General features: G+C 57.2%; 1 long non-coding RNA gene across 1 annotated transcript; it reads left to right on the top strand.

Annotated features, from left to right (window-relative positions):
- Positions 1 to 11,626: 11,626 nt before the first annotated feature.
- LOC134474344 (uncharacterized) lies at positions 11,627 to 14,419 on the top strand. Its single transcript, XR_010045145.1, has 2 exons — positions 11,627 to 12,245; positions 13,190 to 14,419. It is a non-coding gene; the product is annotated as an uncharacterized LOC134474344 (long non-coding RNA).
- The last annotated feature ends 391 nt before the right edge of the window (positions 14,420 to 14,810 follow it).

The raw sequence follows: 14,810 nt of genomic DNA, 5'->3' as shown, positions 1-14,810 counted from the left end.
GTGTGCCTGGTACACTGCCTCTAAGAAGGATGGGTAGAGGATGTCAATAGGCTTGGAAGAGGTGCTGGGCAGAGAGGGTTCAGTAGGAGGGGAGCCAAAAAGGGCTGTGGTCCCTTCAGCCTGCCTCAGTTCTCCGTGGCTCTGAGGTGGGGGAGGGGAGCAGCCCAGGGCGCCCCTGGGGGGGGGGGCTGGGCCTGCAAGTGCTGCTCTGGAAGGCGTACCCTGAGCTATGGGTGGACTGGTATTTGGCCTGCAGGGAGCTGACTAGGAGGAAGGGCGTCCAGACCCTGGCACAGGGAGATGAGTGGATGGCTACAGAAAGCTGGCTGGTCCCTGAGCTGACCAGTGTCTGAAAATATAAGCAGTATTTTTTTTCAGTGTTAGCTTCCCAGGCTCCAATTTCAGGAAAAGTCTGAATCTTGCATTTGTGAACTTATTTTTTAAGGAGACAAAAAGAACTCAACTTTGATGGGCAGGAGCTAAGGCATGGACCTTGCATCTTGCTGCCCTGTGGGGACATGGACCTGGGGCGCATTGGGACAGTGGGCAGGTGCCCACTGGGGCATAGAGTCAGGGCTTGAGCTGCTTTTCCTAGATTTCATGTGTGTCTGTCCTTGTGCTTGTGGGAAGGACTGTCAGGAGGTCTGATGTTTGTACCCCTGGGGTTCTCCAGCTGAAGGGTCAGTCTCACCTACTCAGCATTGGCATAGACATCTGAGCATGTGCCATGCCCTTATGTGCCAGGAAGTGTCCCAAGTGCCAGCCGGTCCTCTCAGAGGCCATCAGAAGTGACAGTTCACTGCATTGTGTAAGGACACCTCTGTCCCTTTGGTAGTGAACAGAACCAATGCCAGGCCACAGGGACAAGCCACCTGGAAAGCCAGACTTCCTGCTGTCCCAAGACTGGCCGCTCCTCTTGCGCTTGAGAAGCGCACATCATTTGCAGGACAGCTGGGCCATGTGTGCACAGCAGTGTTTACCCCACAGCCAGGGTTGGAGGCTGCTTCGGATGAGCTCTCTGGGGGCCCGCTCTGCTCACAGCAGAGAGCGCAGCCCACAGCCCTACCCGGCCACTGCTCACGAATGCATTCATGTAGCAAGTGCCCAGCCGTACTCTCCCCTGGCCGGGGACCCATTCCACTGTGCCCTGGACTCACCCCAGGGACTGGCATGGGGCATACAGGGCTGGCCCATGTGTGGGGCAAGGCCAAGTGCATTGCCAGCCTCTGCCTACGCAAACCCTGCATTCTTGGTTTCCATGTGGCTTTGGACTGCCCCGGCCACAGGTGTGACCGGCTCCAGAGATGCAGGTGAGCGAGAAATGCCCCTCACCTCCTCTCCCCTTGCTCTGGTTGAAACCCAGTGTGAGCTCCTATCACTCCAGGGCTATTGCAGTGTTGCCAGTGTCTCTCTACTCCATTCTAGACACAACCAGCTGAGAGAGGGTGAAAGTCCTTGTGCAAAATTGCACACTGTCTGTCCCACGCTCTGGCTGTCACTGAGATGCTTTTTGCTTAAACCCAAAGAAGCCAGCGCAGCCTGGCTCTGTTTCAGCTTGGGGGCCCTGACCCTGCCCTCACCGCACATATGCTCCATCCCGTCCAGGAGGGGAGCCTCCCCACCCCGGAACAGGAGAGCCTCACATTTGCCCCTTTCTCAGCTAACTGTGCACCTGAGGAGGGGCCGGACCTGCGCCTCCTTCCCTGTCCTCTGCCACCCAGAAGGCACTACTGGCCTTGCACTTGACCTTCAGATTTCGGCATTTCTACCCACCAGGAGGGGTGGTACCTCCTCGACCCACCCCCTGCGCACCCCTGTCCGCTCTCTCTGTGTCAGGAGAGTGGCCAGGCTTTAGGCTCCTGGCTAAGCAGCTTCTCATTCACACAAGCAGCTGAAAATACAGCACTTGGTCTCTGCACAGGAGTAAGTCTGCCTCAACCACCCGACACGGTCAGCTCTTCCACCTGAACAGAAAAGGCCACTTAGCAGTTTGAGATCCCTGCTCCCTGGAGGTGATGGCTCCAGAATTCCCTGAGCCTGTGTCTAAGAGGCTGAACCTAGGAGGGCATGAAGAGGGGGAGTGTGGCAGGCTGGGAGCAGTGACCAGCTCCACAAGAAGCAGAAATGCTCCCAGCGACAAGAGACCACCACGGGACCCACCAAGGCCCAGACACAAGCTTTCTGGTAAACTTTGTTGCTTCCTGGCGGTGAATAAATGCACTGGAAAATGGCACAGAGCGTCCACGGTAGTGGGCACATGGTCCAGCAGTTTTTAAACCTAACAGTAGAATGTGACAGCAGGCGGGGGCCAGGAAGTCCTGGCAAGAAAGAGGTTCAGAGCTCTGCTTGGGCTCACTGGGGCACAGCCAGTGACAGGGGGACAGGCAGAAGGCCCTGAGAGTGATTGAAAAGCCTTCAGAAGGGTCAGTGATGGGCCTCACAACAAAGCCCACTGGGTGATAAATGTCAAGCATCCGTAAACTACGGAGAGGGTGCCAGCTAGCTGTTTGCTGCTCCTCTGGGAGTGGAGACCTGGGCAGAGGTGCTGCTAGCTGTGGAAGGGTCTGCCAGGGGCTGCCATCAGGAGGTGCCACTCCACTCCTTTCTAGAAGTCTGGGATTTGGAGGGCAGGCTCTGGGTGTGGGCTTCACCCTGAGCAGGGACCCTGCTAACAGGGTCTCTAGCCCACGACCACACACATACTGAGTACACTGGCAAGGGCATTTTGGCTTCTAAAGGGAAGCCTCCCCCATCCCCTCAGTGTCCCTCTGCGAAAGGAGGTCCCAATCTACCAAAAAGCTCAACAGACTAAGACAAAAACCCCACAGCAACTGGAGTTTCCGGGTGGGCAGGGAGCAGACAAGTAACCTCAGTGACAGCTCCCAAGAAGTATCCAGGATTTCAGCCTCCCCTGCTCTGGTGCCCACCTCCCTGTCCTGCAAACTGGAAGTAGGTACCCAGAGACACTCGCTCTCCTTTCCCTGGAACCTTACCCTCCTGCCTTTCTGACAGATGCCCATGCTCTGTGGAATGACTGCTTTAGAGGGGAGTCCATACCCCTATCCTTTGTCTCTGTTGACAGGCTCAGGACCTCCTGTACCAGGTGAGCAAGTGGGAGTGAGCTTCCAGCACGTGGCACCAGCTGTCCTGGGACAGCATGGTGGTAGAGCTTCGGGCTGCACAGGGAAGGCTGGATGCTTCTGAGCAAGATGCCTGCATGGCTGAGGAGCTGGGCAGGTGGGTGGTTAAGGAGGAGGGAGCAGGAGCCCGCCACAGGTGTCTCTGCAGGTACCCACCAGGAGAGGAAAGTCTCCCTACTCCCCGCCTGCAGCCTCCCCTTCTCAGTGTGCCCCTTGCCTCTGCCCACATGGTGGCTGCAGGATGGTTGCCTACTCCCTCCAGGATGCTGCAGATTTGAATCTGAGCAGAAGGACCCTCAACTCTTGGACCAGGGTGCAGCCACCAGGACAGGGTGCCATTTAGCATGGAGACTGACCTGAACATGGAGGTGTGTTATGTGGGGTGGGGGTGGGGAGTCCAAGCCTCCCAGGGTCTCCAGAGACAGCTGCTGTTCCTGTGTGCTCCAGAATGCCGGCCTCGCCATCGAGGCTGTCACAGATCAGCAGGGAATTGAGCAATGAGATCGCTTGCTCTTGCTCTGCAAAGCGGGAAGAGAGAAGGGATGGGTGTGTGGAGCCGCCAGCCCACTGCAGGCCTCAGGTGCGCAGGGAAATGGGGTCCATGTACCAGGAAATATCAATAGCTGGTAGAATCTGGGGGAATCCAGTTACCAGGGTGCTGTGCAAGCCAGCAGCTGCACAACAGGAAAAGTCACCGAACCCCAGTGGGACCTGGGCCCCCCTGCTCTGCCCCAGCTCCCAAGGGAAAGTTCTCAACTGCCCCGACCCCCCAGTGCTGCACCGCAGGGCATAACGAAGCCTCTGGCTCTAGCCTTTCAGAGACCACCCAGCCACCCATCCCTGTCCCCCGGTCCAGAGCCAACACCAGCCAGGGCACCTCCACCTGCCTGGCTCCAGGCCCTCAGCTCACCGGTCTTCTTTCTGTCTGTGTGCCTCTGTCTTACAAAAGCCTGGTCTCTCTCTCTCTCTCTCTCTCTCTCTCTCTCTCTCTCTCTCTCTCTCACACACACACACACACACACACACACACACACACACACACACACACTGTGCCCCTTTATGCAGAGTCACAGAAAAGGAACCCTCAGGCCTCCAAAGAGCACTAGATACTAGTGCCTTCCCCTCTTTTTGGGGGGGCAGTGCCAAAACCCTTTTTCAGTGCTGACAGTAAACCCTCCCCAGGCTGAGAGCTGCCTGTGCCTATTCCTGAGTAGAGCTGAGCCTGTGCCCAGCCCATCATCTCTGTGGGGTCCACCCGAGGTGGGCAGGGCACTGGAAGAATTTACCAAGTACCCCAAGATAGAATAGGGCTATAGTCAGTGGGGTCCCCAGTGGGGACCCATCGGAGAGGGGCCAGCCATGTGGGCTGAACTCACTGGTGGCCTCGCCCTTCCTGGGCCTCAGGAAAAGGAGGCTAGAGGGGTAACCCATGGAGGGGGGAAGCCTGCACTTGGACCCGGAACTCTGTGCTCCGCCTGGCCCTGCACACTCAGTACCCTCTCTGAGAGTGAGTGTTGCCATGGGCAATGCAGTTCCCGGCAGTGCCCACCCTGTGCCCACACCATCACTGCAGCACGTCTGTCGGGTCTGCGTGGCCGGCATCCCCACCCCCAGCTCGGGGCCTGGCCTGCAGCAGCCTCTCAGGTGTCTGCTGGATAATAAATTAATAAACCAGGCCCCTCCTGGATGCTCGGCAAATATTGTCTGAATGCAGGAACGTCGCCGCTGATATGGACACATGTTCATGTACACAGATCATAAAAGAGGCCCTGGCGAGAGCCGATGGGCCGATAAGATTAGCCCCAAGCCCCGAGGCCGCTCAGCAGGTCACCAAGGTGGGCGCAGGCAGGAGAAGCCTCCTGCTTGAAGCAGAATCCGAGGATGCACCTGTCTCCGTGGCTCCTTCTGTGCACCCTGACCTCGGGTTCTGAGCACAGCATCTCTCATGCTGTGACCCCTCAGGCAGTGACTCGCTCTCTGAGCCTCAAGCCGCTGGCCTGTGAGGTGGGGACCGGGGTCACAGCACCCACCCCTCACTCCCTCTGCAGGAGTCACCGTGAACTAAGAAACAGGAGCTCCTGTGTCGGGTGCACACAGGGCCAGATCCCCACACTCTCTCTGGGCTGCCCACTGTGGGCTCAGATCACTGACTGTCCCAGGACCAGTGAGTGGTGATAAGCAGGACGCAGTGACAATGGCACTGACAGGTGGATCCTGAACTTGCTCCTCGAATGAGCAAACAGGGAGGACAGAGTTGGGAACAAGCCACGGTGGCTCAGCCCAAGTGTGGCCAGAGCAGAGGAGAGGACTCCAGCTCTCGGTCACTCTACCTGAGCTGACGCTGTGAGTGCAGGGGGAGCCTGGGCTGTGTCCACTGCACTGGCTGTGACCCCAGGCTTCCTGGCCCAGGTGCACTGTCTCTGGCCCAGGGCCCCTGCCAGGATGAGGTGAGAGATCCCAGAGCAGAACCCCCTTTGGACGCTGTCAGATGTACTCGGCACCCGGGCCAGGTGGGATGGGGCCTCAGCACGGTGTCACGGGAGTTGTGTCTTCCACTGTTTTTGGTTTTTATTTTTCAGCTGAGGGACAGAAGCACTGAAGCTAAAGACTGTGGCTTCACTGGGCTGGGGAAGTGGTGGCTGGGGAGAGGACTCCAGGGAGGGACGAGGAGATGCATGGGAAGGCGACACAGCTACAGGAAGGTGCCACATCCCTGGCAAGGGATTCTGAGCCAAAGCCTCTACCCTGGAGAGACCTGAGGACCCCCTGAGGCTGCAGACAAGGTGCTACAGTGCTGAGGGAAGGCTGACATATCCTCTCTGCCCCAAACAACTCGCAGTGACTCGCTGAGGGGTCTAGGTCCGAGGCCCCTGAGCCCGTGGCTGTGGCTTCTGTTGCATTTGGCTTGGGGACCTCAGCTACCACCTGTTCCCAGTGTGTGGCTGTATCCACTGGGAAAAGCCAGGCACCTGGTGTAGGCCTTGCTGGTTGCCAGCGCTGGCAGGAGAAGGGATGGGATGCTCCAGCCAGCCTTGGAAAGTGATCCCCAAGATGCCCCGAGAGCACCAGCTGCAGAATGGCAGTGGGGGCTCAGTTTCTGGGCCACATGCAGTGAGGGGCTTGGGCTGGGCACTTAGCACTCAGCAGGGACCCAGCCAAGCACTCTCAACTGTTTTTTCCCCATTTCTCAATGAGGAAACTGAGGTATACAGTAGTTAAAGGGTCTGCTGAGGCCATGCAGCTGTTATTTACATCCCTAGTGGGACGGCTGAATCACTCAAGGACAGGTGTCCCTACAGAAGAGCAGAGCAAGGGGGGCTGCAAGGAAAGGGTGGAGTATAGGAGAAGGAGGCAGCGTAGTCCCACAGTGGCCTGGCCAGGTCCTGTGGTGCCCAGGTGAGGATGCCGGGTCAGTCCTCCCTGCAGACCTCTCCCCCCGGGACACTGCTCACAGCATAAACGGGAGCAGTAGAATAAAACAAAGCCCAGGGCCCACAGCTCATACCTATGGCCGCTCCCATCTGTGCCTCAGTTTCTCTGCCTATATGAGGAGGCAGGGTGATACCTTCTACCGGAACACTCGGGGAGCATGGTACCCTTGTCAAGCAGCAGTTACTTTAGAAGCAGGGCCACCTTGGCACTCAGGCCCCAGGACCTGAGGGCCAAGGCAGGGGACCCTGACCTAGCCCCCCACCCAGGGCCCTCAGAAGACACTCAGGGACCTGGCCTGCCTGTTTGTCAGCTCAGAGGCCCCCGGGCTGGAAAGGGCCAGTCCCCAAGCACAGCTCTGGGCTCCCCTGGCCTTGAACTTTCCAGTCCATTTCGCAATCGGCCAGGGAGGCAGCCTTCCCAGACCGCTCTTTATCGCAGGGGACTTCTAACACCACAATAGATGATTGTACTGCTCCCCTGGGTGCAGCGAGAGTCCTGAACCCCCCCTTCCTTAACCCCCCTTTTTAATTTGATCACTTCGGAACTATAATGGATTCCATTGTGATTGGTCTGTTCATGTGGTAGCGTGGCCCTGGAGCCAAAGAGCAGTGGGACTGGGGGAGGGTGTTGAAGGAGAAGACACCAGAGGCCACTCAGGCCACCCTGGCCACAACCCAGGGACAGTCCAGGTTTCCCTTCTGCATGTGTCACCTGGAGACAGCACTGCAGACTGTTGAGATTTGAAAATGCATTCTTATATGTCAAGCCAATGCATATTTTTATTCAATTTGGAGGAAATAAATTAGGTTGGAAACTCTCACCTCCTGCACGTGGCAGGCCAGCAAGACTGAAGTGGGATAGAGGTCAATGTGCAGGGGCCACCGGCTGTCTGATGGTGACCTGAAGGCCCCCCAGAGCCAGCAGCAGGGGCCACAAACCACAGCAGCTGGGCCCTGTGGCCCCCAGCTGGGCAGGCCGCTCTGTAGACAGGGAAGGCTGGGAGCCCAGCCCACGTGGAGGGGTCACTGAGCCTCAGCTGCTAGCTGGGCCTACAGGTCAGCACCCCTGCCCCCCACCATGCCTGCTACCGGCCTCCAGGGTTCCTCAGCCCCAGGGACTTCCTGCCTCACCCAGCTTCCCAAGAAAGCCCCGGGGTGGAATTTCTCAGAACGCTCAGCAGTTGTGGCGCAGTTAGAGAGACTTGGCCAGGGGCCCAAGGGCAGGGCAGGGAGGCTGGCTGAGTTCAGAGGACTGGAGGCCAGGGTGCTGGGGGGACAATGAACGGTCACTGGGCCAGGTATGTGAATACTGTCCCTGCCACTTAATGGGCCTGCCTCTCCATGACCCTATTTGTGTATATCGCTCCTCCTGGCTGGTTGGGGGTAGGTGGATGGAACCTGTTTTTCTGGTGTACTAGTGCATGACAAGAATTCCCTGCGCTCTGGAAGGCTGAGGCAGGAGGACTGAAATTTTGCCTGGGCAATTTAGTCACTTAGTGAGACCTTATCTCAACATAAAAAAAGAATAAGTAAATAAATAAATAAAGGGCTGATAACCGGGCATGGTGTCACAGTCCTATAGTCTCAGCTCTCAGGAGGCTGAGGCAGGAGGATTGTTGTGAGTTCGAGACCAGTCTGGGTTACAAAGTGAGCTCAAGGCCTGCCTGAACTACATAGCTAGTCTATCTCAAAAGGACAAAAAATAAAATAAATGAAGGGCTGGCTGGAGCTGTGGCTCAATGTGAAGGTCCTGGGTTCAATTCCCAATTTAAAGATAACAGCGACAAAAAACACCCCACCTAGGACAGCAATGACCCAAAGGCACAAGTGACCCTGGAGGACCCTGGAGAGTGGCCCTTCCCTCTGACTGCCCACTCACAGCTCCTGGAGAAGCCCTAGGGCCAGTCAGTGTCCTGGGGCAGAAAGCAGCCTGAGGCTCTCAGAAACCACAGGGTAGGGGCTGGGGGCAAGAGGCCCCTGCCCTGGGGACAGGAACAAGGCTTGCCCTCCACTCTGGGGCTCTCAGAAGCTGCCCTGGAATCGCAAGGACCCTGGGGAGCTCTGGGAGCCTCATGGTGTGGGAGAACTGGGGACCTCGCTCAGCAGGTCACAGGGGAAGCCCTGAAGGAGAGGCCAGAGGTCAGGAGAATTCAGCGCAGGCCTTGGAGTGGGGCTGGGAGCAGGGGAGGCTGAGGGCCGAGGGAGCCAAAGCGCAGGCCAGGTGCGAAGAGGCAGGAGTTTGCCCCGCAGTCCTGCAGTCCTCCGGGAGGCAGGGAGGCAGAGAGGGCAAGCGCTCGCCACAGCTCACAGCCAGGTGCTCAGGGCATGCACTCGCAGAAGGTGGCCGGGAGAGGCCGCCAGCGCTAGTGGGGACATCCAAACACTTCAGGGAGTGGCCACCCTTCTGCCAGCCCTGCTTCCCTAGGATGGCAGCCTGGCGGTCTCTGTAGGGTCGTCAGAGCCAGCTGGACACCAGCCTCTTGCCAAACGGGTGGTAGGAAATCCTCAGCTGTTTGCTTTTTGGGGTTTTCTTTTTTCCGAATAACCTATCCAAGTCCAGGTGACATGAAACTCGCCATCCGAAAGACACAGTGCCACAGCACTCAGCACATTCACAAAGCCATGCAGCTGTCACCTCCAGCTCTTGCAGTGTTCTGATCTCCCGGGACACCACCCCCTTAGCAGCCTCTCCCTGTGTCCCCCATCCCCACCTATCTGCAATCCCTGCGCTGATCTGTGGGTTTCCTGTTCCAGACGCTTCATCCCAAGGCATTTTTGAGAGAAGAAAAGAACAAAGAGCAGACATCTGGGCTGTAGCCCCATTGCATACATCCAGCCATGTGGACATGGGCACCACCTGCCTCAGTTTCCTTGTCTGTAAAATGGACATAAGACCACCCAGAAGAGGGTTGTCCTAAGGATTAAGGGGTGTGAGTATGGTGTCTGCCCCTGGGAGCCTTGGGGCCTTTCAGCTGATGGTGCTGTGGTGTTGGGGTGAGGGTGACCTGGAACAAACACAGCTGGAGAACCAGCCTGGGATAGTGAACCGCTTCTCCCTAGGCACAGCCACACCTGTGACTTCAGGCAGGTCATGTGATCATTCCACTTCTCCACCTGCCCCTTGCTGCTCCTCAGTGTCCTCCCCGTGGAACCCAGGCAGCCATGCAGGGTGAGAGCCCAGCACCACAGCGGGCAGCAGGAATGGAGCTCCCTGGAAGGTATGTGTCACCCCCAGCAGTGGGGACCAGGGCAGCCTTGCAAGATTCCTAGAGGGGCACCACCTGACGATGCCTACAGCCATGTGACCGGGCTGCAGGGGAGACTCCAGGGCCTGAATCCCACTCACTACCAAGCTTTACACAAGTGGCTGGATGCTCCCCACCCCGCTGCCCTTCCATCAGCCCAGCTGTTCCTGTACGGAGCCAGCCAGGAGCCGGCGAGTGGCTGTAAATGTGCCCAGCGCCCCCCTCTCCGCAAGTCGCCCAGATTTTATGTTGTAAGAACACCACGGGGCGTCTCAAACACACCACTAATGACAGGCATCATGAAGCAATAAAAGTGATGGGACTGGTGGGAGGGGGCTCGCGGGAAGGGGGGCCGCGTCCCCAGCTCCCCTGGCGGCGGCAGGAGCTCTCTGAGAATTGATTAGTCTTGGACGTGCTGACCTTTTTGTTCTTGAAAAATTGCTTTTGAGCAGCTGAGGCAATAAAAGTAAATTGATTCAGAGAGAACGAGGGTGAAATTTGCGTTAGGCAGGGAGCAGAGGATAAACGCCCCATGATGTCAGCACAGCAGCCCGGCCCCTCGGCAGCAGCAGGGTGGCCCTGGGTGCCAGGGGGAGCTGAGGGCCAGCAGGGCCTCCTGAGTGTGTGTGGGTGGCAGAGAAAAGAAACCGATAGTGAAAGGGGAAGAGAAGAGACAAAGCAGGATGGAACGGGAGAGGAAGGAGGCGGAAGAAAAGAGCGCCCTGGAGAGCGGGCATCGAGACCAGGTCACGTCCCCGAAGCTGTACTCTTGTCCCCATTCTCCAGAATGAGGAAGCGAGGCTCTGGGAGGCCAAGGAACTGCTCCAGGCTCCCTCACCAGGATGTAGTAAAGTCCCTCTCACCTACACTCCCAACTCCCACAGCACCAGCAGCTACAAGGCCCCGAGGTTCCCAGGGGCTGACCCAGCACCCAGGGCACCTTTATCTCTAGCAGAACCCTTGTGTGGGTGTTCTTGTGTCCACTTTACAGGCAAGGACACCAAAGTTAGCCAGGGGGTCCCAGGGTGGGCCTGCCCCAGTGTCACCGGCAGCCTTGAGCAGCTACTGAGGCTGGTGGGGTGTGTCCTTCAGTTTGCAGATAAGCAGAAACATCACCATCGCCAAGGTCCCTGCTATCAAGTCAGAGCCGACTTCTTACCCCTTTCCTCCCAGGGGCCTGCCTGAGCAAGCCGAGCCCGCAGCGGGTGGCTGCTGCTGAGCTGGAGCCCGTTGGGGCCCACGAGAGCAAAACTGTGTTTCTTCCTGCTCCCCTCAGCCACCCAGGTCCCCCTCTTCTCCAGAGTCCACCTGGGCTATTTCTCTGAGTTCTTAGACCACACCCCTAGATTTGCTACTCCTGGAGAAAGACTAGGAATCCTGTACTTTTTGGTTAGAATGTCTGTATGCTAAACCAGGTGGTGCTCCAATGACCATTGTATCCCTAAAACACAGGCACCCTGGGCAGAGCAGTTAGGGTATGCATGTGAGCTAGCAGTCCCAGCTCAAGCTCCAGGGATGATCATCCCCAGGCTCCAGGAAAAGACTGGTCCCTGGTTCCCACACCTTGCAACACCTATATCCACACCTATTTACCCCACATTTAGGCATTAGCCAGGAGACTTTGGGTTACGGCACCACCCAGACTTCTACCTGCAACCCCTGCCCAGGGAGGAGCCCTGCATACCTCACTGCCTCTATTTCTCCAGAAAGAAAGGGAGTTACCAGGACGCCAGCAAGCAGCTGCCACCCTGCTCCCCACCCCTATAAGCTTTCTGCCTTCTTCACTACTCCACGAGGCCCTGCAGGTTCAGTCAGAACAACTGTGGGAGGGGAGGGGGTGCTGGGGCTGCCCTGTGTTTCCCACCACCTTCCTCACCCCGTTTCCTTAGCCACAGGGCACCCCCACCCCCTCAGGGCTCCCCAGGGCTCAAAGGGCCTGGGGCAGCAGGTTGCTGGGCGACGCTGTGGTTGCCAGTGGATACATTCCCATGGGCATGTGCACACACACACACAGTCTGCACCCTGCTCCTCTTCACTGAATGAGGCCACCCACACTCAGGGCAGAAGGCTAAGGTGAGTCTACACGTTCCTGTCCTGCAAAGGTCTGGCATAGCAAGCGGCACCTTCCAAGGGACCCCAGTAAGCTGAGGCACTGAGGAGCTCAGTGACTTGCACAAGTTTTACTGCTGGAAAGCGGTAGAACTGGAATGGAACTGCTCTACCTGCTCGACACCCATCCCTGCTGCTCTTCAGTGCCACCCCGAGAGAACCTGCAGGGACTGTTCCGTGTCTGGGCTGCATCTCCCAGCTGTAAAAGAGGCAGCTTCTGAGCAGGGAGCAGTGCCTGCCCTGGGTACAGCTCAGCTGGGTGCGGGCCCAAGAGCCACAGCCCCGCCCAGTGTCCGGGAGAGGCCCTGGCACTGCCTGTGGTGAGTAAGGCCTGGCAGGGCGCCGGGAAGGGTGTGCAGAGGTCAGCAGGGAGGGCTGTGCTGCGGCATTTTTGGACAGGCTGCCAGGTGCAGCCGGACCTGTTCCACTGGGCCTCGGCTGTTTCACTTCCCCTGGAGCAGGGACAGCTGCAGGAAGAGGGTGGAACGAGGCCCCTGGGTCCCTGGACTCCGGGACGGAGGTTTTTCTCACAGGGCTTCTGGCTAGCAGTGGGCACTGGCAGGGAAGCTGTACTCACGCTGGAGCTGAGGACAGGCACCTCCACAATAATCAGGTGCAGACCCCGAGCTGGGGCTGGCACAGCCTGCCGGGCTGGTGTGGGAGGGTCTCTCTGCCTGTGGGAGTTCCTGCCTTTGTATTCTGCAAGGCTCTGGAAGACCCCTGTCCACGGGTGCTGGATGAAGGTCTGTATATCAGAAACTCATTCAGCAGTCCTCAGTTGTCATGATTTTACTGTGACAAAATGCAAATTCCTCTGAAAGTGCTGTAGAATGCAGAATAAGTCTTGTCACTCTCAGAAGGAAGGGCTATGGTGGCGTCTCTGGGGGGTGCGATTCTCTGACTTTAAAAGGGGCTTTGACAGGAAGTCAGTCACCCCCAGTCCAGATAACGTGCGTCCTAGATGTCCTATCATCTCCCTGGCGCCACAGTTGTGGACAGGGACATCCCTGAGTGTCTCAGGGTTTGCCCTGGGGGTGTCCACTCACCACATACCCTGGCTGTGAGCCTTGAGCACATGGCCTGGAGGGTGGGGCCTGGGAGGAATCTGGGGCCAGGTAGCTGCCTGGCTGATAAGGAACAGCGGTGGAGGCAGAGGGGCTGGCGTCCTGAACACCCTCTGGGGAAAAGGATCTTCTAACCCGCATAGAGGGAAGGCGGCAAGATCCCCACTGTGCAGCAGGTGAACTCTGCTCTTCACTGGCAGGTCTGGCCAGGGCCAGCAGGGTGAGTCAGGCAAGCCAGGCAGCCCTCTGGGGCTCTTCGGGGGCTCTTCACAGAAGGACCGACTCCAGGCTGCATCTGTCCCTCATGCAGAGGCCACGTGGGAAACAGGAAAACCAAGATTGCCAAGATAAACCAGGAGTGCTGGGGGAATTGCATCCCTGCTTCCATGGAGGAGATGGTCCCCAACTGTGGGTGTTGCTGTGCCTGGGTGTGTCAGTCTGTGGGTGTGTTTGTATGGATTCCACCTCAGCACAGAATTCCTCCTCTTCCTCCAACCACAAAATCCCCAGAGAGCTGGCATTTGGGGACAATCCACAGTGGCTTTAGTGGTTGACCATGGCTGAGAACATTTTGGGAATTCCTGTTCCTTTGTGACCTTAATCAGAGTTTGTCCTGTTTTGCCTGTGATCGGGCAATAAATTTTCCCACTAAGCACAAGGCCTCATGTTTTGACCCAAACTCAGCAGCTCCTCATCCTCAGGACAGTGTCCCGCCAGGAAGGGTGTCTCAGCCACATCTGCAGAGATCAGGAGGAGGAATGAGCCGAAGTGACATCTGCCAGAGGGGAGACAGCCCAGGGTCTGTGACCACCTGCCAATGCCTGCCAAGTCTCAGAGATCACACTAGGAAAACCCTTGTTAGCAAAGAAGAGAGAAAAAGTCACTGCAGGGCATGCGCCATGTGAGGAGGTGGAGGGCGGCCTCCAGACCCATCTCAGCCTTTATCACCCCCGCTTCAGGCCTTAGACTAGGGCTCACTGTCCAAAGCCACCAAAATATCCAGTAAGGAAGCAAGGCATATCCGTCAATCATGGTCACCCAATGAAGATGAGATTCCAAAAAATGTTGAGGTCCCCAAAGACCTTGGCATGGACTTACTGGCATGCAGACCGGTATTCAGAACACACAAATCCGTAGACGCCAGAAGCAGATGGGTGGTTTGGCTGGGACAAGGGAGGGAAGGGTGTCCATGCTGGCAGGCACAGGATTTCTTTCAGGGACACTGAAACTACTCTGGAATTAGATGACAACGGTGTGTCACAACTTAGGGAGCACGGAAGGGTGTCAGGGGACTGGCCTCCCAGACACAGTGCTCGGGGCAGGAGGCTGAGGCCAGCCCGGTGTGGTCTGAGCTTCACCTTGGGGATCTGTCTCCAACTTAGAATTTAAATTTAAAAATTTAAAATTTTTTAAATAAAAATTAAAAACCATTGAATTTTATGCTGTCAGTGGGAGAATTCGCGCTGTATCAGCTGTATCTCAGGGAAGCTGTAAACTATCTCATGTACCCAAGGGAAATATTACTGAGGCTGTGAATTGGTGAGTACACTCTGACTTCATCATTATAAAAACGATGTACACAGGTAAATGCAGTAAAAGGAGGAGAAGGAAATACACCCCACACTAGCAACGGCTTTGAGTGAAGGAACCAGAGTGTTTTTCTTCTTCTCCAAGCAGGATCCCTCCCAAGTTCCAGGAGAGGTTGCCACCCTACAGCCGAGCCCCGGACCAGCCCCTCCCTGCAGCAGGCGGACAGGTGACTCACAGGCAGGGGCTTCTGGCAGCCTGGGGTCAGCTCCTTACTGGGGAAGGAATGCTGCA

This window comes from Cavia porcellus, unplaced genomic scaffold, assembly GCF_034190915.1.
Source record: "Cavia porcellus strain 051 isolate PalLab524CR breed Dunkin Hartley unplaced genomic scaffold, mCavPor4.1 scaffold_32, whole genome shotgun sequence".
NCBI lineage: Eukaryota > Metazoa > Chordata > Mammalia > Rodentia > Caviidae > Cavia > Cavia porcellus.
The sequence above is the reverse complement of the archived record's forward strand: the minus strand, read 5'-3'. Positions and strand labels throughout refer to the sequence as shown.